This window comes from Chaetura pelagica, unplaced genomic scaffold (assembly GCF_000747805.2).
Source record: "Chaetura pelagica isolate M959 unplaced genomic scaffold, ChaPel_1.0 scaffold17, whole genome shotgun sequence".
Lineage (NCBI taxonomy): Eukaryota > Metazoa > Chordata > Aves > Apodiformes > Apodidae > Chaetura > Chaetura pelagica.
Window position 1 is genome coordinate 4,546,307 of NW_009970726.1, and position 23,790 is coordinate 4,570,096.

Consider the following 23,790-nt stretch of genomic DNA (forward strand, 5'->3'; position numbering starts at 1 on the left):
TGAGAGCTTGAGACACATCTCTGAGCTGACATCACTCATGGATGGAGCAGATGGACAGATGGATGGATGGGGGAACCCTGTGAGGCATCCCAGCCTGGGGTGGTGTCCATCAAGGAGCAGGTCCTGCCAGGGACCATACCCAGATGACACCTACCTGTTGAGTTAGCCATCAGGGACACTTTTGGTTGCTGAAGCAGAGTCACTACAGGGACTTGGTTACAGCTTCATTTCAGGCTTTCTGGTTCAGGGCAGATGCTTATGAAATATACAATGAGAGAGCAGAGATCTGTGAAACACTTAAACAGAAAATCATAAACAATCTAACCTGTGTTACTAAGCAATTTCTTTTTCTTTTACTTTGATGGTCAAGCAGGTATATTGGCCTATTTACTACCCAGGCTGCTAAATGTATAGCTCTGCAGATTCCCGGGAGCAAGGGTGTGACATCAGTGTGGTGCCATTTGAGTACATGACAGTGACCTCAAGCATATATACTTTGGCTGTTTGGTTCTAGCACTGTTCTCTTTTGATTTCCTGAAGGTTGCATGGGATAAGCATTTTACTTCAGAAACATTTGAACAGTGGTGCAGTAGAATTGGCTTCTTTTACCAATATGAAAAATATTTTTTAAATTATGCATATACTGAACAGCCACAAGTGAAATTCTCTTCCAGTGAGTTTTCCCAGCTTTCTCCATTGCAAGAGGTACCCATTTACTCCCACATTCTTCAGAATACAATGTTTATTTCCTTCGTACATTAGGGAATTTTAAAATGAAAAATATGTCTGGTTTAGGGTGTGTTAAGTGCTATTTGGGGTCTGGTTGTATTATCTCGATGCATCTCTCTGACAAAACTTGAAATCTGCATCAGCTGACCTTTCTTTCACTCCACCTGTTTTTTACTATTAGAGATGACCCACAAAGCAGAAAAGCAGCAGGGTTATTTTTTACTCCTCTGGGCTGTATAAAAGTCTTCTCTTTACATTAGAAGTCCAGCCCTCATCTGCCCTTAAAGATGCTATATCTTGCTGAAAAAAAAAAAAAATACACACAGCAGTCGCAGAAATAGGAAATTAATCTTCTTACTGTGTATGCAAATGCAAAAACTGGTGTGTGGGACAGCTGTTCATTAGCATCTGTAATAGTGGAAATTGTCCCATGTATTATTTTCTGTTTCCTATTTTATCATTTGATTTAACAACCTTCACACGCTTTTTTGTTCTATTTTGTTAACAGTAGCAGTATGTGAACTGTGAAAACATGTAGGATGTTTCCAGGGCTAGTCCAAATGTAGCTGTTAGTTCTTAGTACCTATTTTACTGTCATTGTCACTATTCGATGTAAGCTGTCGACAAGGAGTCTTGGGTGCCTCAGCTAATCTGTGCTATTGATGCATCATATTTAAACATGAAAGTGACAGAGATTTCACCATTCCTGCATGTGTACAAATATATTTTGTAAAGTTAATTATTTACAGATCTTTCTTAAGTCTGTGGTAATTCACAAGATTTAATATTTAAGTAAAAATGGCAATTAAAAAATAAAGAAATAAGGAAATTATTTTTAACCTGTTCAGAATAGATATGTTACATTGACTTTGAGATTTTTAGACCTTACAGGAAATGTTGCAGACCTCATTACCATGTGCATTTATGCTCACAATTCAGCCTGTGAGAGCATTTGAGATAACAGCCACCAGGACTCAGTGAACAATTCACAGATTCAAGCAGTTGGTGGCCACAAGCAACCACTCAAGTGGTCTGATGAGACTTTCTGTATGCACACAGGCTGCAGATTCCTTTCTTCTAAAAGCTGACTTGAGCATGTTCCTGACACACACAGGCACAGACAGACACACCAGCACAAATCTCACTGCAAAGACCCCAAATGGTGATGACTCTACCACCCCTGGTAAGTCTGGCCAAGTTTAGCTACTCTTCCACACTGGAAATCACCAGTTCTTGCGTAGCGACAAGAGGGAGGAAGCCCTTGGCTTTCCTAGGCTGTCTCTGAGCAGAGCAGCATCAAACAGTCTCTGCCACTCTCTGTTATCTTTGCCATGGATAACCCAACCACAGGTGAGCCCCCTTGTAGCTTCTTCATCCCTGAAGTGGCCACAGCAACTTACTGTGAGCCTTCCTCGTTGCCCCTGCATTGCTTCGGTGCCTGCCCCCACTGCCTCCACCACCACATTGCACTGGTGAAAACACTAACCCAGCAGGGACCAGGGGAGAGCCAGGTTATTAATCTCGGGTGTGCTCATTTATTTCTGAATAAATATTTGAGTTAAAATTTAGTGTAGTACCAAACCAAACACTTTGGAGAAGTTCAAATAAACTGCATCAGTCAACATGGCTGCCTTTATCAACAAGGAATGTCACCTTCTCTGAAACAGAAATGGTTTGTTTGACAAGATCTGTGCTCCATGAAACCGAACACGCCTGGGCTGGTTCTATATTACTCTCATAATCTCTTTTTTTATACAGAACATGTTCAGTTAATTTGCTTGGGTACAGAAGCAATGTAGCAGTTCCTGGGTAGATCCTCTCCTTTTTCAGTCTTGGAAAAGTAAGAATGTATCAAAGCCAGGGGAAATGCCAATGTGTTTAATCCTGAAGTATCAATGTCAGTAATTCCCCAGCATTTAGGAGCCTTTGGGTCTTTTTTGATTTAAGAATATTTAATTTTCGTAGGTGACTTGAATCCTCTTTTATGAAAGATGATTCACTTTGCAATGCAGGCATGTCCTGTGAGTTCAGTCAGTGCTCCCACTGTTCTGAAGGCTAAAGCATCTATTAAAAATCCACAGATCCTTTGTTTGAGCTCCTTTTTTTCCTCACATATTTTATACATGAATGCCACTGATGACTGAATTTTCATGAATTTCTTTACTTTTTGTCTGTTTTATCCGTTAGCTCAAATTTTGGTTTTTACCTCAAGTGTCTCTTTTGACTTTCCTTTTCTATTCAAATGTAAATGTTTCACTTCTGTTGTTATGCTCAGATCTCCTTCTAACCAGGATGTTTTTGTGGCCCGAATAACTGTTTTTCCGCTCTCTTTAGGTTGTCAGTCTGGGTGTATCCAGTAGTATGGCCCTGAGCAATTTCCAGCTTTTGCTAATGTTTCCCACTTCAAATGATGTACATTGCAATGAATCAGGAACTGACAGACAGAATTAAAACCAGTGTTCAGCCCTCCTCAAATTTGTAGAAGTAGTAATGGAATAAACAATGTCAGAATAATTTAATACTGAGAAAAGTAATTTAATTAAAGCCCTTTTGTGTACATAATGTCAAAATGCATAAAAGAAAGTAAGAAACCCATATGTGGATAGGAAATACAGATTTTCAACAAAATCAGTTTCAGAACATGCAATTTTCCAACAAATTTGCCCATTTTGCAAATGCAGACACTAACTTGTTTCTTTCATATGACACAGCTGACAGCTTGATGTTCACCCTGTACTGCTGCCCTGGGCTGTAGGACCTGAAGGTCTTGGAAGAACCCTCTGAGTTGCCCCTGGAACTGACTTCCCCAGTGAACTTCATTGTAGTTTATATTATTTTATTTCACTCTCAAGAGCTAGCCCTCTTTAGTTGCCGTGGTGGGCTGAGAGGAATGCCATCTGCAGGGAATGCTGCAATGGAAGGTGGCACAGTGCCACTGGAGCTGGAGCTTGCCAAGCCCATGCCCAGCACTGATCTCGCAGCCAGGCCGGGAGGCAGTGTGGGGTTATGGCTTGGGCAGCTTGCTCTGAGCCCTTCAGATGGGCAAGACAACACCCTGAATATCTGGAGAAGCTGAGATGCCTTGAGACCCATGAAAGTTAGGCTAAAGCCTGGCAAGAGGCTTTGGAGCAGCTGAGCTGAGGCTTAGGTGTGTCACTGATGCCACTGATACTGCCCTGGGGACCCAGAGAGACAAGAAGTGTCCACGCTCTTGCTACTTTGGTTCTTGAGGCAGCCTCTCAGCACTGGGATGTGGTCAGGCTGGCACTGTGAAAAAACACAGGAAACCGAATAAATGAATAATATTTGTAACAGCAGGTGCCCTCACCTCTGTATCCAGGATCCAAATTCTGGCCTGAGAAGGGATCTGAGAGACATTCTCCAGGTCCTCAAGGGTGTCCCTCCACATCATGCAATGTATTGGTCACCTGAGATGCATGTTACAGCCACACATAGGATGTTTATCTGGGAATGACACCTTTTGCTTGTGACCAGCCCCAACACAGCAGCAGCAGCAGCATAGGCTGAGGTGTGAGGAACTGCCCCAAAAGTAAGCCTGGAAGCCTCCCACTAGCTTCCCACAAGCACTCGATTTACACATCTTATTTTACTTCCTTGTGAAAGTCTAGATATATTTCCTCATCTGTTCTCCCTTTAGTTAAAAGTGGGGGAATATCTTCATATAGGCAGAAGTCATACATTGCTGAAAAAAGACCACAGAGGAGGAATGGAGCTAAATATAACTGAAATGAGAATTTACCTAGATGATCATAGAGCAGGAGTCACTCCACAGCTAGAGTCTCAATACTGGAAAGCAGCTTGGATGGAAGAGACTTTACTGTGGGGTAAACACAGAGCAGAAATAATGGATTAGATAACACCATGCTCAAAAGGGGACAGAAATATCACAGATGTTCTTTTCCAGAAGAGTATTGATGGACTATTACTTCCACAAAACCTTTGGAAGTGCCTGCAATTGTGAGGAGTGTTCGTGGTTAGAGATGTATTAAGGATAGTATAATTCTTTTTTCCTCTTTTAATTTATAATATTGTGAATATCTCTAACCTTTTTTCTTATTGTTTCATTCTAATACTACAACTGAGATTACACTGGCCTCTTTCATTTAACATAGGCTATTATGTGTAGCTTTTTATGGCAATCTTTTTGTATTTACTGATGTCTGACAGCTAGTTTTTCAGAGTAATGTTTTCCTTTCTATAATACTATACAAATGAGAGTGTAAAAAAAATAATTCTTAAAAATAAAAAATGTATTGAACAGATTTAATGATTTATCATATTTCATATTTCCTTACTATTTTGTTGTGTTTAAGCATTAAGTTATGCTGAATTTCACTCCATAATTAAAATATTTTACTACGTACAAAAGAAATGCCACAATCATTACTGTAATGCCCATGGCTCATATCGTATTTTCTGGTAAAGTATGGGACATAAAATCATAGCAAAGTGAGTTATCTACAAGTGTATGGATGGAAAATGAGACACAAGCTTCCAGGACTCTCAATGAATTTTTTCTCTGTATCTTGTACAGAAGTTACAGGCACATCTCCCCCCTGCTCTGTTTTTAGGGAAGTTTTGAGGCATTCCACACCAGAAATGCATACTAAAGAATGTGAAAAGACAGCACCAATTTCACTAATGGTAGGCACTTTGTTTTTAGGTTTTCCTAATACTTTAAGAACCAGAGACTACATTAAATACTATGTGCAGCTTGTGGCTACAAGCCAAAAGGAAGCCCACATGACATTGAGTGCTCTCGTCTGCAAGCTGATAAGAGAGTCTGGATTCTCTAAACTCTTTAAGTGCTCAGTGTCAGGCTGGAATTTGGTAACTGCAGCTTGAACAACTTACGTTATTTAAAAATGCACACTTAGCTCTAAGAGGTTTCCAAGCACTCTAATGCTGGGGTATTTGAATAGAGTAATAGGGTGCTTTTAAAAAAGCTCTTTATTTTGCAACTTTATGTCCTTCATCTTGTTCAAATATTATTTACTTTAGAATTCATCTGGTAGACTCATAAAGTTACACATGCTACTCCACAAAATGGGACAGGGCTCTGACAAGTCTCAGGAAACTTTAAAAATGTTTAAAGTGTTTATACTTTACTATGTCACAAAGTAAATTTTGCACAGTTTGAGTGTGTGCTCTGAGATCATGTTAAAATCCTAGACAGAATTATTCCTAGCCACACATTTGATCTATCCAGACCTGCCAGTTTGTAGCATTGTGCTAATGAGCCTGTGTTGGCTTCTGCTGAGGAGTTCAGAGCTGAGATAACTGCAAAAACTTGTCTTGGAATCTCTCTACAGAATAGTCCTAATTATCACTGTAGAGTCATAGAATCATAGAACTATTCAGGTTGGAAAAGGCCCTTGGGATCACCGAGTCCAACCATCATCCCTACTCTGCAAAGTACTCCTCTAAACCGTATCCACCAACACCACATCCAAATGACCCTTAAACACATCCAGGGATGGTGACTCAACCACCTCCCTGGGAAGCCTATTCCAGTGCCTGACCACTCTTTCTGTGAATTTTTTTTTCCTACTGTCCAGTCTAAACCTCCCCTGTTGTAGCTTGAAGCCATTCCCTCTTGTTCTGTCGCTAATTACCTATAAGAAGAGACCAGCACCAACCTCTCTACAATGACCTTTCAGGTAGCTGTGGAGACTGATGAGGTCTCCCCTCAGCCTCCTCTTCCTCAAACTAAACATTCCCAGCTCCTTCAAGCATTTTTCATAAGATTTATCCTCTAGGCCCTTCACCAGCTTCATTGCCCTCCTCTGTACTCGCTCCAGGCCCTCAAGATCTCTCTTGAATTGAGATGCCCAGAACTGAACACAATACTCCAGGTGTGGCCTCCCCAGTTCCGAGTACAGGGGCACAATCACCTCTGTGCTTCTGCTGGTCACACTATTTCTAATACAAGCCAGGATGCCACTGGCTTTCTTGGCCACCTGGGCACACTGCTGACTCATATTCAGCCGCTTGTCAACTAGAACACCCAGGTCCTTTTCTGCCAGACACTTTTCAGCCACACTTCCCCAAGCCTGGAGCGTTGCCTGGGGTTGTTGTAGCCCAAGTGCAGGACCTGGCACTTGGCCTTGTTGAAGCCCAAGTCATTAACATTAGCCAAACCATCCAATCTATCCAAGTCTCTCTGCAGACCCTCCCTATCCTCATGCAGATCAACACTCTCACCTAGCTTGGTGTCATCTGCAAACTTACTGCTAACACACTCTGTGTCCTTATCGAGATCATCAATAAAGATGTTAAACAGAAGTGGTCCCAACACTGAGCCCGGAGGAACACCACTGTGACTGGCTACCAGCTGGATTTGACTCCATTGACCACCACTCTTTGGGCCTGACTGTCCAGCCAGTGCTTGATCCAACAGATCATGTGCTCATCCAGGCCATGAGGAGCCAGTTTTTTTATGAGAGTTCTATGGGGAACTGTGTCAAATGCTTTTTGGAGGTCCAGATAGACAATATGCACAGTCTTTCCCTTGTCCAATAGTAGCAGGCTCTTAGTCCACCCCTATAGAAACTGAATTGCCTGGTCTTTGTCTTGCCTATAGACATGTAGGTTCAACTCCTAGCCTACTACAGACACTGTTACCTTTTGGGTGCAAGGAGAGGATATCATGCTCATTTAGCTCTTTTCCTCTCCTCCACAGCCTGCCGTCATGGAGCTGTGACAGAGAGAGGGGATTTGCAGCCACTTGGTAGAACTTTGCACAGAATCGTAGTAATTCCTTTTGTTAATAAGCATTTAAGTGAAACATGCTGTCCTCGTGGGGTGGACCATCTTCCAACGACTTAATGGAAAACTGGATTTCTGAGAAAACAATTTTCACATCTGACCTCTGCAGGAAGAAGAAAATTTGCAGCTAAAAAATTAAAATAAGGCCAGTTCTGAGACTTTATTCCTAAGTGCAATTCCTAAATTATTAAATCTTACAGTTCCTTACCAGGGAGCAGTAATGGATAAGCTTCATACTTCTGTTTTTACCTGTAGAAGGTTATATGTCAAATTCAAATTATCTCCTTCCTCTCTCCTACACCAGTGAGACTTAGGATGTGGGAGGAATTCCTCTGGCTTGATATTAGCACCTTTAGGAATCACACCCAGAATGGAAAAGGATTTGAAATTACTTTGCCTCCACTGTAGGAGCATGCAGCATGTCTGAAAGACAAGCTCCATGTAACTGTGTGTTAAGCAGTGCTGGAGGGCACAGGAAAAGTTTGTCCTTCGAGGGCAAAACTTTCTACCTCCCTGAGATGTAGATGCCAGCAGCTGGGGCTGACAACCAGCAGGGTGGGTCTGCCTCAGGATTATCCCATGCTTTGATATGGCTGCTGTTTCCCAGCCTAAGAGCATTATGAGTGAAAATTCTGTGAGGAGGAGTGTGAACAGAAAAAATGGGAGTGGGTCCTGGGAATCTTTTAAAAGGAGCTGCTTAAGTGGTCAAAATAAACATAGCTAGGCAAGTCAGTCAGGAAAGCAGACAACTTTGGGTAAAAGTTCATTCTGGTCCAGTGGTGAATGGAGAACAAGTTATAAATAGGATAAATAGCAAGTATCCCACCAAAAATGCCAATGAACAGAAATTTCAGGTTCTGCAGTAGAAAACACCGAAGAGTGTGATATTTCACTATATTTCAACATGATAGTGAAGCAAAGGGCACAGAAAAGGTAAACTTTTCACCTGCATTAGGAACAAAAGAAACTGAATCAATGATACAGGATCATTACTGGAAAGAGAGAAAGTAATGATATAGAATAAAACATTAAATAAACCCTCAATTTTCTATTTAAAAAAGCTATAGATAATGGGCTGCTACCACATGAGAATGAAAAATGACTGCAAGCTGTTAAAGACTAAGTAGGCTGTTGGACAACAGCTATTAGAAAGAATTATTTTTAATACCTGGCAGATGAAATCCTTCCTTTCCTGATGCATATTTCAAGATTCATAATGCTTGAAATACCATGGTAATCCCAAAAGTGCTAACAAAAGTTAATGTGATGATATTTTAAAGGATATTTGGGTGGGCTGGACAGCTATCAATCTGAATTTCATACCATGGAAAACCTGATGCTACATTCAATTTAAAAAACCAAACAAATAAAAAATCCCCAACCAACCAAAAAAACAACAACAACAACCCAAACCATCCAGATTTATTAGTTTGTTTTAATATGATAAAATCTGAATTTTCCAGTTAGAAGCAAACCCTTAGAAAAAAAAGAGAGGCCATGTTCTAGAAGCAGTATCTAGTAAGGGTTGTTATGGTTGAAAATAATTCAGTAGAGCAAGGTTGTAGAACAAGGAGACCTAAGGTGATGCAAGTATAAGGAAGAGCAGTGAAAAGATAAGAAAGAGGTCACAAATCTGAGTATAGCACTTACCATGCATCTCCTGCAAAGCCCTTTCCAGATCTGGTGACTTCACGGAATGAAGAAAAGAGCCAGAGAAAGATTTTGGAGATTGAGACAATGCCTTATAGTGAGATACTTTAAACTGGTCATTCTGACTGGTTATTCAGAAGAAGAACAGAGATGGCATGATCATTTTATCTGATTGCCTTCATAGGATATTTAGGGGCTCTTGCAAAGTAAATGAAGTCTTTTAAAGGAAAGAGAGAGACACAAATTCTTATCTGTGAGGATGATCATGTGGTAGAACAAACTTCCAAGGCAGGTAGGGTATTCCTGTATCTTGACATCTCGTGAACATCAAATTTGAAGTAGAGGCAGCAAATGTTAATGCTGAGTGCAAACTGGGAACAAGCTGTTTGAGCTTCACTAGATGTAGTAGTTGAAAAGCCCACCTGCTGAGAAACGTGGTTTGTTCCTGTGGAGTAAAAGGGTACAGCAGAGGGAGAGGTGATAACTTGGTAAGCTCAAGGGAAAAAGAGAGAGCAGGAGCCAAGGTGAGGTTAAAAGGGGGAATAATATAGAACAAATACATCTTTTGTAACATTCAGTTAAAAATATTCACTAGTTAAAAATATGGTATACAATTTTTTTGAGAGCTGAAATTAAAGGGCTAGAACAGCTGTTCCATGAAAAAAGCTCTCCTCCTGGTAGGATCATAGATGTCTGTCCATTGCCTGTTCACTGCAGCGCACGGTGGTTGCTCCCTTTTCCCTGGGCAGTTTCCACAGGCTCAGGCATGGGGTGATGCCTCCAGGCAGGAATGGCTTCAGGATGCAGGATGCTTATGGTGTGGCTTTGGAGGGTATTTCCTGGGGGTAGGTTTCGTGCTTGTTGCTCAGGCACAGTTGAGCCATTTCACAGAGCCAACATCAGCTTTGAACTTTTGAAGTTTGCAGCCTCTATTTCAGACCTGCAGAAGATCTGGCATGCCCCAAGCTTCAACTAGATCAGCTGCTCCAATTAAACATACTAGTTCTCCCTACAAACATCACCTTACTTGTTTCTAACTCTACAAAGTGTATATTGTGTGAGGTTGTGTATCACATGCAGAAATTGCACACAGAAATTTGATTAAAGCCACCAGATTTTTTCTTCTTTTGTAAATTCTGTTGTTTGAGGTTTGTTTGGTTTGGAGTTTTTGTGTTGTGTTTTTTTGTGTGTGTCTGTGTGTTCTGTTTTGGTTTGGTTTGGGGTTTTTTTCTTGGCCACGAACCATGAAGTAACTCAATTTTTGAAGAATTTTGTCCAGGTTTGCTGAAAAAATGTGCAGACCTGAAACATACATCTGGATTGAGTTGAGACCTTGGAATGAAACTGCAAACCACAATAATTTATTGTGGTTTCTAGTAGCACTGGTATTAATATCACCACGAAGGGATATAGCATACCTCTGAGCTGCAAAGGCAGATCTGCAGCAGTACTTGGGAGTGGCATCAGACCACCAGCTGCTCAGTAGCCTCTGCTCTAAGCACCTCTAGGAGAGTTGTCTCAGAAGAAACCACCAGTGAGTCAGCTCTAGAGAGCAGGATAAATGCTTTAATAATATAGAACACTCTGTAGCAAACAGAGTTTCAAAATGAAGAGAGAAAATATAGAACAGCATGGAAATCCCAGCATCCCCAGCTAACTGCTCTAAATATTCCTGTCAGTGTAATTTTGTTCTGTTTGGTGCTGTAACTTCAGAAATCTTGCTTCCCATATGGTTTTTTTTCTTGCTCCCAGGATTACAAAGTGGGCACTTTATGGAAAATATTTCTTTTATTTCTGTCTCTGCTAAAATAGCAGAGGCTTAACCTACAACTCTGAATCCAGTGACTCTTAGATTCCTTCGACATTGAATAGAAAAAAAGCATAAAGTTATGATTAAAAAACAACAAGGAATTAAATTACAATTAAAAATCTAGCAAATAAAATGTGTAAATAAATTCAATCATTAAAAGAAAGAGGAAGTTGTTGTACAGTGTCTTGTGTCCATAGAATCATAGAATATGAAAATCATAGAATGCTTTGGGTTGGAAGGGACCTTAAAGAACATCTAGTTCCAACCCTCCTGCATGGGCACCTCCCACTAGATCAGCTTGCTCAAAGCAACAGACAGGTCCAATGTGGCCTTGAACACTTCCAGGGAGGGAGCATTCACAACCTCCCTGGGCAACCTGTGCCAGTGTCTCACCACCCCTTATGTGGAAGAATTTCTTCCTAATGTCTAATCTAAATCTACCTCCTTCTTCCAGCTTAAAACCATTACCCCTATCACTACACACCCTGGTAAAAAGCCCCTCCCCAGCTTTCCTGTAGGCCCTTCAGGTATTGGAAGGTCACTATGAGGTCTCCTCAGAGACTTTTCTTCTCCAGGCTGAAAAACCCCAACTCTCTCAGTCTGTCTTCATAGGAGCTGTGCTCCAGCCCTCAGATCATCTTCCTGGCCTTTCTCTGGACTCGCTCCAAGAGCTCTATGTCCTTCCTGTGTTGAGAGCTCCAGAATTGGACACAGTATTCCAGGTGGGGTCTCATGAGTGTAGAATAGAGGGGCAGGATCACCTCCCTTGACCTGCTGGCCACGCTTGCTGCAGGTGAACCAGACCCCATATTTTAGATAGCTCTGGATACTTGTAGTGGATGCTATCAGATATACTTACAGGCTTATTTTACCCCTGCTTCTCAATTTTCCCCTTTCTAGGTCACTAATACTGCGAAGATGAACCTGAGATTTTTGAAATCTAAGGTGACTAATGACTGTTGGGAGCTTTTGGTAGTATAAATAAATAAATAGTAATAAGACCATTTTTGCATTAGCTATAATGGAAAAGCTGTGGGTAAAATTGAAAAATTTGTGTCAGGCTGAAAACTCTGATACAACTTCCCTAGTTCTTACACCTGAGGGAAAACTCATCTAAATGTCTGAAGTGAGTATTCAAAGACATGCATCTGTGTCACACCTGCCAAAATCCTACAAGTGGCCGTGGGCACTTATCTGTGCAAACTGTGTATATTGGCAGGCAACGGGCCACTTCAGAGGCCCTAAGTGACACTCTCTGTGTTCATACCAGAAGTATCTCTTCCTCCTTCGGTAGTAATTTTAGAAAACAAAATAAGTTGCCTCTGTGCAGCATTAGTCTGGCTACATAACTGTATAGCAGTTCAAAAGGAAGTCAGAAAAAATCAAATTGAAATTTGCAATGAAAATAGAGACTTTCAGAACAGCCTTAATTCAGTCACTTCTGCCCAAGTTTTTCCCAATTGCATATCTGAATCACAAAGTTGTTTCTTTATCCTCTCACTGTACAAATGTGTGATCTCTCTTTCTTTCTTATACTACAAGGAGATCTCAGATTTGAGGATGTGGGCTTAAGCTACTCACAACTGGCCAAGAAGGAGCCTCTTCTCATCTGGCAAGAGAGAGGCATGAAAAGCTCTGCTGTGCTCCTGCAAGAGGAGGAAGCTGCCAGTAGGTAACAGAGCAACATGGTTAGTAGATTTCAGCACATCAGAGGGCTGCAGTAGCTTATTTTTAAAACACAGATATATCAGAGCAGACAAAGAGGTGCAAAAACCGAGTTTCTGAGGGAGACTCCTATTTTCTGAATAATGCCACTACTGGGTAATGGCTTACCAGAGAAGAAAAGCTTGCCTTATTTTCTTCCACCTTCTGTATCAAATTTGAAAATTAAACAGCTCTGATTTTTCTTTCCTGGCCACAAGAGAGCTGTTTTTTAGTGATGCAGAACAGAGACATAGAAATCCTGAGCTGACAGAGTATTCCCAGTTTCTTTAAAAATAGTCTCCAAAGGATGAATTCTTTAACCTTCCCCAAATGTGCCACACTATTTCCTCTAGTGCTTTCTAATATCTTTCTTGATTTACTAGCACATCTTCACAAATTAATAATGAGAGAAAAATTTGATGTGGATCTGCCATGTACAAAACCACCTTTTTTAAAAATCTCCATTCACCCTTCCCAGAAGCTCTGGGGTTTTGTTGTTGTTGTTGTTTTAAGTTTTTTTTTTTGGTTGGAGTTTTTTTGTGTAGTTTTATTGTTGTTCTGTTTAATTTATTTTATTTTATTTTTCATTCTAGGTTTCCATTTCAAAACTGGTTGTAAAGGTAAGAAACACACTAAGAGACCATTTTGGACAGTAGTAAAAGGTGTGTGAAGGGCACACTGCAGTGCAGAAGGGCTGCCTGCTGGTGTGAGGTGGTGGGTACCGCGGTGCTACGGGCACAGCCTCTTTCATGGCCCTGCTGCCATGTCACAGCCTGTGCTCTGCTCCAGGATGACCACAAGAGCAAATCAATACTAAGACAGCTCTGGCTCTCTTCCTTTCTCACTTAACAACAGCCTTTTGGTCTAAAAGTCTGGCAAGGCATGGTGTTAGCTCAGAGAGTCAGAACGGCCCACTCAGTTTCTGGCATTGATATTCTTTTATCCAGAACAGATGATGGATTTTTGCTTCATTATTCCTTCACCTGCAAAATAGAGGCAGTGCCACAGAGGCCTGAGGGCTTCTAAATGTTTATGCTAGAACCCTGCAAAGGTGCTCTTACTATTTAGAAGTACCTTCTCTTCTTCCACAGGTGGATGAAAGTCAAGACTCCTGCAGTTCCACAAGTGGAGGAGAAACTCAACCCAATGGAAATTTTGGAAGGTGCCTTAGGCTGGTACCTCCTGGGAAGGTGTCAACATCTCTCTGTGAAATACTATCAGTATGGGGCCTCTCAGAAGATGGTCATCTGGGCAGGAAACCTGTTTGCTAGCTGCTAAGACTTATTCCTTGGGGTCTTACACCATGTGTGACTTTTTCCTCACCATGTGAGTACATGTCTTACGATACTGATAGTATGAGCTGACTGACAGGCCAGGCAAATAAGGCAACAGAGAATGAGAACTGCTGAGGCTTTGGGCTGGTTTTATGGCTGCAACCCTGGCAGTGGAATTGCATTTCTACAGCCACTGTATAGTAAGAAGCACTCGGGAGTGTTTCCAAGTATGTAGTAGCTGGAAACAAGGAGTAAAACCTTTCCAGAAGCCAGAAACCATTGATTTCAGTCAAAGGATTTCTTCCTAAAATGTACAGCCTGCTAGAGAAGATTTCCAGTAGTCATTAAAGGTGCCCTAGAGGTTAACAGAAGTGAAGTGTGAATTAAGACTAACATAGGGTATTGCATCAGGTGAGATAAAACGCAGATTCCCTCTGGCTGAAGTCACGATAAGCCTGTCTCCTAGGAAAATCATTCTGTGTATATTTTACAGGTGCTTGCTTCAATCAAATAAGCTTGGAGAGAGGTTTATTTAGTGTAGTGAAGATACTTAAAAGCAGTAATGTCTAGGTGATGTAAAATACCTAATGAAAATCTCCAGCTCATACTCAATAAAGTCTTTGAAGTAAAAATAACAGCATTTTATTATTCTGGAGGTGTATAAATTAGTATAAATAGACATCTTGTAGAAGCACTTGAACAGGATTGGGATATATATTTGGGAAGTATATTTAAAATAATATAATATAATATAATATAATATAATATAATATAATAATAGATTACACTACAAAAACAGGTCCTTTATTTACCATGTGCTAGGAAAAAGTTTGTTCTTTGATGCCTTCTAAAGCAAAAGTCATTCATTTAAATCACTGCCTTTCTTGTCCTGCTAAACAGAGACGTCTAACTGCCTCACAGAGAAGTCATTGCTCCTGCCATTAAAGAAACAGGATTCATGATAATTTCCAGAGCAGGGAGAGGCCAGCAGTTTTAATGATCTGTTTTCTTTACTTACATACTAAGCAATTTGGTTGAAAAATAGTTAAGGGCCTTCTGTTGCTGTTTTAGTTAGAATTTTGTCTTTTTGAGGAGGACGGTTAGCCACTGTAATTGCAGAACAACTCCAGCTGTTGCATCTCTGAAACTGGTGATTTTTTTTCATTTTACTTATTTATACACCCTTCTTTCCACCTTGTGCTCCTGCACTGTTGAAGAAGGAAAGCACTGCATCCCTGAAGGGGAGCAAATACCACCAATCCTCACCTCAGGAACCAGGTGGCAGATGCTCAGCATGGTGAAGTGTTGGTGGTGTGAGGAGTGGGAAACAAGGGGAGAGTTTCCCCTGCAGCTTTCTCAGGCTGTGTCCCTCCTCCTCCCCTGGCCCTGTCCCTGTGCACGGCCTCACACACTCACCAGTGCGGTTTCTCCAGAGGAAGTTGAGTCAGAGCAAAGCACTAAAAGCCGGATTTATCTCCCCTTCCCATCAAGCCTGCCTGAAAGAGGATGCTGTTTGACTAGTAGTCCTGCAGGAAACCTCCTTTGTGGCAGCTGCTGGTTTTAATGAAGCAAGTCAGTACATTGCTTTGATGGCATCTGCTTCTTTTTTGCTCCCGTGCAAAAGCTGGTAGGCTCAGCCCTGAGAAACTCTGGACGCAGGCAAGCTTAAATTAAGGTCTCTGCCTAATCACAGACTGTGAACCTCAGTGTTCCTCTGGTATTTTTGCAATTTATAATTGATAGTACACCTGTGGTGTGCTGCTTCTGAGACAGCTCAACTTGGAAAACCACATTTCTCCGTATTCCTTGTCTTTCTACCGACCATGCCTTTAGGGAGACTCCTGGGGCATTGGAGCCATGTCAGGCCTCAGAGTGAACATAGAGACTGAGCCTACCAGGGTTTCTGAACTGGGGTCTGCAGCCCACCTTGGGAACAGAGATTTGGAAGTTTGTCACAAAGAAATGGCCGGGACAGGAACACATGCAGCATCTTCTGCACGGGGGACTAATGTTATAAAGCTTGTGAAAAAATGAAAGTCCTTACCTGTATATCTCTCAATCTCTGAATTCTGTCTCCATGTCCATGCTTTACTCAATGGATTACAACTCATCTTTTAGTTTCCTAATGCCTGTCACTTTCTTATCTTATTTTTTTATGCTGGCTCTGCTTCCTCCATGGACTTCCTGTTCTTGTACTTTTTCTGAGCCTTTCAGTCCTAAAAATTTTTTCAATGTTTATCCATCTTTCATCTCTCTCACTCTATCCCCCTTCCACTATATCTCATCTCATCATTGAGATATTTTTTTAAGTAAATATAAAATTAACTGCTTCAAAATCTCTTCCCTTATAGACCTCCTGATCTCTATCATTGTGTCTGAGCCATCCTGTCAGACAGGTCATCTGCAAGCATCCCTGTTGCCTGCCATGCAGAACTAAGTCTTGCCCTTTGTAACCCTGCTCAGATGAGAAATGTACTCTCATCACTTGCTCCAGTCAATTTTCTTCCCAACAGGTCAGCTTCTTCTCGTTTCCCAGCTAAACCAGTCAAACACTTTTAGCTGGCTCTCCGTGCAGACCTGCAGTTTCGCTGGGAACACATATGCTCTTCTGTCTCTCATAATTACTGGATACATCTTGTCTTTGTTCCACTGCCCTCACATATGGCTTCATGAGCAGCAATTAGCTCATACCATTGTTTTAAAATCCCTAGTCCATTTGGCAGGTACAGCTTCAGACATGCCATATCTTAAACATCAGCTTCACCACAACTATGTAGTGTAAGACAGAGGCAGTAACCCAGCTCCTCTGCATCAGCTGTATTTACACTCATTCCTCCGTGCAGCCACCATCACATCATTTCCATCTTGTCCCAATCTCCTCTTGGCCTTCTCAGAGCTCACACAGGCTCTCAGGTGTTAATCCCATTTGTGGTTTTACTCCTCCTCATAAGTCCCTGAGGACCACAGCTCTAAGGCCTTCAAAGGCAGCCTGGTCTGTGGGGCAGGAGAGGAGCGAGGCACAGGCACTTTCCTGAACCGATTGCAATCTTGCCCGGTTTCCCCTTGAGCTTATAGAAACTACTTTTGTGCTTTGCTTACTTCTTTGGTTCTTCCACAACTCTGTAGCACTGCAGCAGTGTCCATATGGAGCTGTCTGTTCTAATCCCAAAGCCCTGCTCTTCAATAGGAAACGGTCAACTCAGGGACCAAAATTTGACATGTGAAACTAAGACTGGCTTTCATGGTGTTTGATTGCTTTATCTTTAGCTAGGCTAAACTTCACCTGACATCTTATACAGTCTCATAAGATGCTTCCACATTTTGTTAGAACCTGCCTTTATTACTTTAAAGAACTTAGTATCATCTGTGACTTTTGTATCTCACTGCTCATGCCCTTAGCCACGTTATTTATGGGTATTTTGAACACAACAGACCTCAGTGCAGATCCCTGAAGTTTCCACTGGTAACTTCCCTCTATTGATCGAAATGGCAACGTCTTCTGTGCTCTGTTTCCTACCTTTCAGCCATTCCTCTTATTTCCCCTTCCTCTGGCACCTTTTTTTCCCTAAAAGTCTGTGAGAAGAGACTTGACTAGATAATCTTTATCAACACATTAATTACTCCTCTCAAGAACTTCAGGGGACTGGAAAGGCAAGATATCCAGGAGCTGTGTTGGCTTTTAACAAGTAGATCATATCTATTTTTTTAAATCTACACTAGTTGGAGTTCTTGTTACAACTTTTTTTTAATTTAGACTGATACAGGCCTAAGGCTGACATGCCTCTAGGTCCCCAGATCTGACCTTTCTTAACCTTGGTGGTACATTTGCTTCCTGACATACCAAGGGCATGTTCAGCAAGGTGGGCACTATCTTGGTAATTCAATCCAGCCATCCTTAGGTTGTCTTGAACAAGTTTCCACCTACTCTTGGCAGTGTGTTGGGTCCTATCCAATCTATTTGTGCCATGGCTTCTTCTATGCAATCCTCCCAGATTTTGGAGACACTCCACCTGAGACCCCTCCCAAGAAGTTTCCTATGTGGGATCCTCCCAGTTCCTGCTACAAGAGACCATAGGCACCAAGAGTTCACCTGCTTCTCTGTAGTGGTCCTCTGTAAGTATAGCTTTTAGACCACATACTTCAGATGGCCCAACAGATTTCTGCCAGTCTTTTTGTTCCTGATGTATTGAATCAGTGTTTAGAAGCAGCTTTGATTCCTTTTGTGCAGTTGCTCCTTAAACTATATGGCCTAACTACATTTTTAGATTTAACCCACTGGAGTGTACCAACACCATTTGGATAAAGCTTCTTGGATGGTGTTTTGGAAATCAAACAACCTCTGTCAGCTGGTGATTTAGCCAAGCAAGCCCCTACCTTTTCTGACGCCACTTCTGCTGGGTGCAGTGCATGTCACTCCACTCCCTGCTTGGTGCCTGCCCTCCAGTGCTCTCCATATTGCAGAGAACATTAAGCTATCTTCGCTTCCATTTTTACTTTCCTCATTTATGCAGTTTATTCTTTGCATTTTATCATGTCTGTGGAAGAGTTTTTGATCTCTGTTATTCAGTGTGTGATGGTAACTAACACAGAGGGATGTTTCCATTATGAGATCTTGCACCAACCCTGTACGTCTCTGTCCTGACGAAGGGGCTGGATTTCCCCTGTAGAGTTACTAACCTACTAGTGCCAGGATGCTGTCAGTGGAAGCGTCCCAAAAACTAACCTGTGCTTCATGTCCCCATGTGGCAAACAGCCAGTGGACATTACAGGGACTAAATTCAACCAGTGCAATCGCTTTCCTGCTCTTGCTACCTCCCTGATTTCTCTCAGCATACCACAGTCAGTGCTGCCATTCCTGAAAGACAGACACTATTACAGAACCAATACCACATTGTTCCTTTTTAGGCCTGGAAAGTATATGTTTATTTGTGCTTAAATATATGTTAGGCTTCAGCAAGTATTGTGAGAACAATGTAGTTGGTGCTGGAGACACAGATATTAAACTCTACTTATTCCAATTAATTTTACATTCTAGTTTTTGCTCTGATTTTCTATACATATTCTGTCTTGAATAACAATCAAGATGCACATTTATAATAAGTCCTTGCCATTGTTTTTCCCTCAGATCAGTAGAGTTCAGCAACATAAAAATATTTCAGTTCTGTTTCCTGGTCAGACACGCCTTGAAAATTATATACTTTCAACATAAAGCATAATTGTGTATGTGAAACTAGTGCTCATTTTGCTTTATAACTTGCTTCTCATAGCTTGTGGTCTCCTGTGTTCTTTACCCTCTCCCCTACTCCTTTACAACTGCTTCAAGAAGGAAATAACCTCAAGTCTGGAAGTGCAACATTTAACTCTATGTGTGTTTCTAACACAATCCCTGCCCACATTCCAGCCAAGATGCTGTAGCATCCACCACTTCAGCACCGAATGGCCGTATTTTCACAGATGTTCCAGGCAGAAGAGCATCTCAGCCACACTATCTGCCCCATAGCACACAGGGTCCATCTGACAGAGTAAGTCCTGCTGAGCTGGGGGCAGGGTTGGAAATTAAAAACAAAAGGAATATTAGAAAAAACTGAATGAGCAAGCATCAAACAAGCACCTCTTTTTCCATCATCTCCTCCTCTTGTTGCTGTAATCCCCAATACAAGTGGGCTGGAAATGCAGAGAGCCTTTCACAAGATTATCCGTATCAGTGCAGACTTTGAAGTACAGGCTGCTGGCATCTCATTACTGACAGAGATCAAACCCCTGAGATTAACATGGTCCTGGGCCTGCTGGACTTCATTCACACATCACAGAAGTGCTAAGCTATCAAAGTGCAGGGCAGTGTTTGTGTGCTACCTGCTCAGCCATAAATCCAGCAGCACACACCCACTGCCTTTTATTTTTTTAAATAAATAAATCCTTTCTATCTAGAAGTTGCCTTCTCTTCACCCCCCCCAACCCCCTTCCCCAGGAGCCTGAATGTGGTTTGGAAAATTGAAATGATCTAAGTTGAAAGACAAATTGAAGTAATATCCTTGGAATATTTGGGCCAGATGCTGACTGTATCTTTTTTGGGGTTTAAATCAAACAGGAAGCCATTTCAACCACAGGCTTTCATGCTGATGGGAAATCCCAGGACTCAAAGGGCCATCCTGGTGCCAGCCAGTTTCCACTCTCGTGGCACTGACAGCCGAGCAGGATGGACACCGGGCAGCAGTGTCAGAGTCTGTGGATACTGGTTTAAATTAGCTTTACACCCATCCTGCCCCAGGCCATTAAATCCTTCATGCAGCAAATGTAGGAGGTAAAGAGGGTTTTGCTTCCACCTCAGAATGAGCAGAAGATGGGAACTGACTAAGAAGCTTTTCTGTCTCACATCTCACAGCTACACTGAGGACATGGTTAAACCAGCTCTGCCCAGCACTACAGCAGCAGCTGGGAGTTCAGAGGCTGTAAACCCAGGGATTTACCCTGTGTTGGGGCTGGGTTTTGCAGAACATGCATAACCTTCTGCTGCCATTACGACGTAGCAAACTTAAAGTGAGCTGTGAAATGCAGCACCAGTGTTCAGAGGCAGTTTTATTCATGGAATCTTGTTATGTGCTCTACAGCAGTGAGAGAGATGGGCTCTTGCCTGGATGGAAGTTATCTAGCTGGATCTACAAGTGTGCCTTGCTGAAAGACTGCTGACTGGGTCTGAGTGGAACATACAGGGAAGGTTGTTGGACTTTTAATTTAAGGTCACCCACATGCCTAGCAAGCACAGTAATGTCATGTGCAAGTCCTTCCCACCCAAGAGAGAGCTCAGACTGTCAGGTTTTCTGAAGCTAGTCAGAAAAAATAGGAGAATCAGCTCTGCCTGCTATGCCACCATGGGCCCACACACAGTCTTGAAGATAACCAGGAAGTGGTGGAGATGGCACCAGTGTCTTAATGGGAAGACCTACTGTTGCCTTGCACCACAGCTGGGTGGGGTGTGGCCACCAGACTCTAGTTTGCAGCTGGAATGTATCTGGCTTATCTGTGTGTGAGAGCAAACAGATGTGCCTAGCTGGATGCATCTTTCCAAAGGCACCTCTGACGTTGTTCCCTTGTTCTTTCATCATCTGACGTGGAGGTTGTTGTTTTAGAACACTTATAATTGCAACTTAACAGAATTTCGATGGAAGAACCATAGATTCACCCAGAGAATCAAAAGAATTCTCTTATCTCCCTCTTCCCTTAATATATGAGAGCAGCAGTCATCAGTCATCTCCCTGCTTCCTGATGGGTGCAGGGAATGAAATCCCAAGACTTCACTTTCTACACAAATCAGAATGTCACCATGGTTTCCTTTCCAGCTTGTAGAAGTTTCAAAGGCAATTTGAAGTAAGCTGTAGTACCTGGTTATGCAAGCTATTACAGCTTTCTTGGATTATTTATCAGCCTGACAGCATGTCTAGAGGGACTGTGCAGGAGCAGGTACAGGGATGGATGCTGTTGTCTCACATAACTTTCTTATGTTTTAGTGCCAATTACACCATAATTGCTGGCATCACAACATTCATTTTTGCTGTCAAGGAGAGGCTGTGAAAGGACCAAAGAATGCAGGAAAGAGAAAAGAGAGGAGAGGAAAAGAAGAAAAGCATGAAGGCAAATATTGTTTGTAGACATTTTAATATTACTTACTAGCAAATCCTTTGTGGCAATCTGGAAGGTTCCTAAAAATATACTTTTATCTCAAATTTGGTAAAAATGCAGACTGACCTCTCTTTTGGCCGGGGGAACCTGCACCATGCTACCTAAGATCTTCAGAGGATTTGCTCCAGCGACCTTCCTAGAAGAGACAGAAGTATTATCAGCAGTTTCCTAGTGGGAGGCTGGGACACAGCAGGACCTAGAGGCATATCTTCATGGGCAACTGTATGGCATAACTACAGGACTATATCTCCCCATGTGGGCCCTCATGCTTCAGGCTAAGAGCCCTCAGATGAGAAGGGTTAGCAATATAGCTACAGCATTAACAGCCCTCTGATGACTTACTCAGGAGCCTACAGGGCAGCAGGGACTTGAAGCAGTTTCTGACAATCCAGAATAGTGCTTTATCCACTGAAGGCCACTTCTGTGCAAAACCTGAATGTTCTCCATGCTATGTAGAGATACCTGAAGAGCTTTTCAATTATAGGGCTCATTTAATGCCCTGTAGCCACAGCCTCAACTCTGGGACACCCTATACAAAGGCAGAACACAAGTTATTTTGTTCCCTCCCAGCTCTTCTCCATTGAGGTGGAGATCTGCTCTGGTGAAGGGAACATTGACATCACCCAGGCTCAGAGCAGACATGCTTGCTTGGGTGGGAACCATGAAGTTTTAAAGTAGAGTTGATGTTACAAAGTGGAACAGGAGCTGGAAAACTCACAAGACATCAATATCCACTGCCACTCAGTTCCAAGGCAGAGATTAAAGGTGGGGAGAGCAAATCCTTTCAGTTTGCAACTCTCCCACCTCCAGTGTTCCTTCCAGCAATGACAAATATATTCTTAAAAGTATAAAGAGGGAAAGCCAAGCCAAATTGAGTGGACTTTCAGTATGTTATTAACAGAAATACACTTTGTGCTAAACTACCCAGAGTTAGAAACAAAGAGCTTGTGAAGGTCCTAATAGTTTCAGAGGGAATTCATGTCACAGAGAGAAAGACAAAGGGGAGTCAAGTCCAAGAAGACATGAGAGAGAGGCCAAACCAGCAATTGCCTGAATCCAAAACAGCCCCAGAGGCTGTCTCTGAAGACCTGCCAGCAGAGTCAGCAGCGGAATTTGCCAGGAACTTAGCCTAAATCCAGCCACAAACCTTGCTGCTCATTGCAAACGATACATCTCAGTTGGCATTGTGAACCTGCCACACTTACTGTGTGAGTGGCCACAATTACTGACTTTATTGCTGGAGTCCAGCACATGAAAGAAGCAACATCAAGCACATCATGAGAAGCACCACATTTAAGATGAATCTTTGTAATTGGAAGATTTCTTAGGAACAAGAATATTTGCTTGGAGCTTTTTTCTCCTAGCTTGTGGTCAGCATAGTGAGTGGCAGTATGTGGCAGTATAGCAATGGCACAGGAGAGCCCTTCAGACTGAATCGATAAAGAACAGTAGCTAACTCCAGCCCTGCTCCTTTCTGGTCCTGTCCTACCATGGAACTGCCAGCATTTACTTGGACCCTCTATCAGTAATCACTAGATGAGACTCAAAATATGAACTCCATTCCCAAACCCCATCCCTCCCCCCAGTATGTCCATGCTTTCTTGCTGCAATCAGGCAACACCATGATAGCTATGATCAAAGAGCCCCTCACGGGCCAGCTCAAAGCCTGTGCAGGCAGTGATGTGCAGGCAGGGCAGCAGGTGAGGCAAGATCACGCTGCCTTTGATCTCTTCCACTTGGGTCCACCAGGATTCGACCCTGCACACCCTGCAGGTTTGCTGAAGTGCCCTCTGGCTCCACGGTGCTGGGTCAGGTCTGTTGTCCTCAGGCTTTTAACATGTCCCCAGTGTTTGCAGCCAGGATCCTGACAGCTTTCTGTGCCAGAGCATTTTATATGATGCTGCAGATGAGTCCTTTGTCCCCAACTCAGACTTTCAGACTCCTCTGCATCTAAAGTTTCAAACTTGTCTCTCAGAAGAGCTCACCGCACTTACTCCCCTTCCAGATAAACAAGGTATATTTGACTTGGAAAAGAGACAGTAGTTTTCCTCTTAATTATGAAAGATGCACTGTACAGAATACCTCTCCTAAGACTGTGCAAAATTGCATTTAGCAGTGTTAACAATGAAGTTACAGTGTTATGATCTGAGCAGGAAT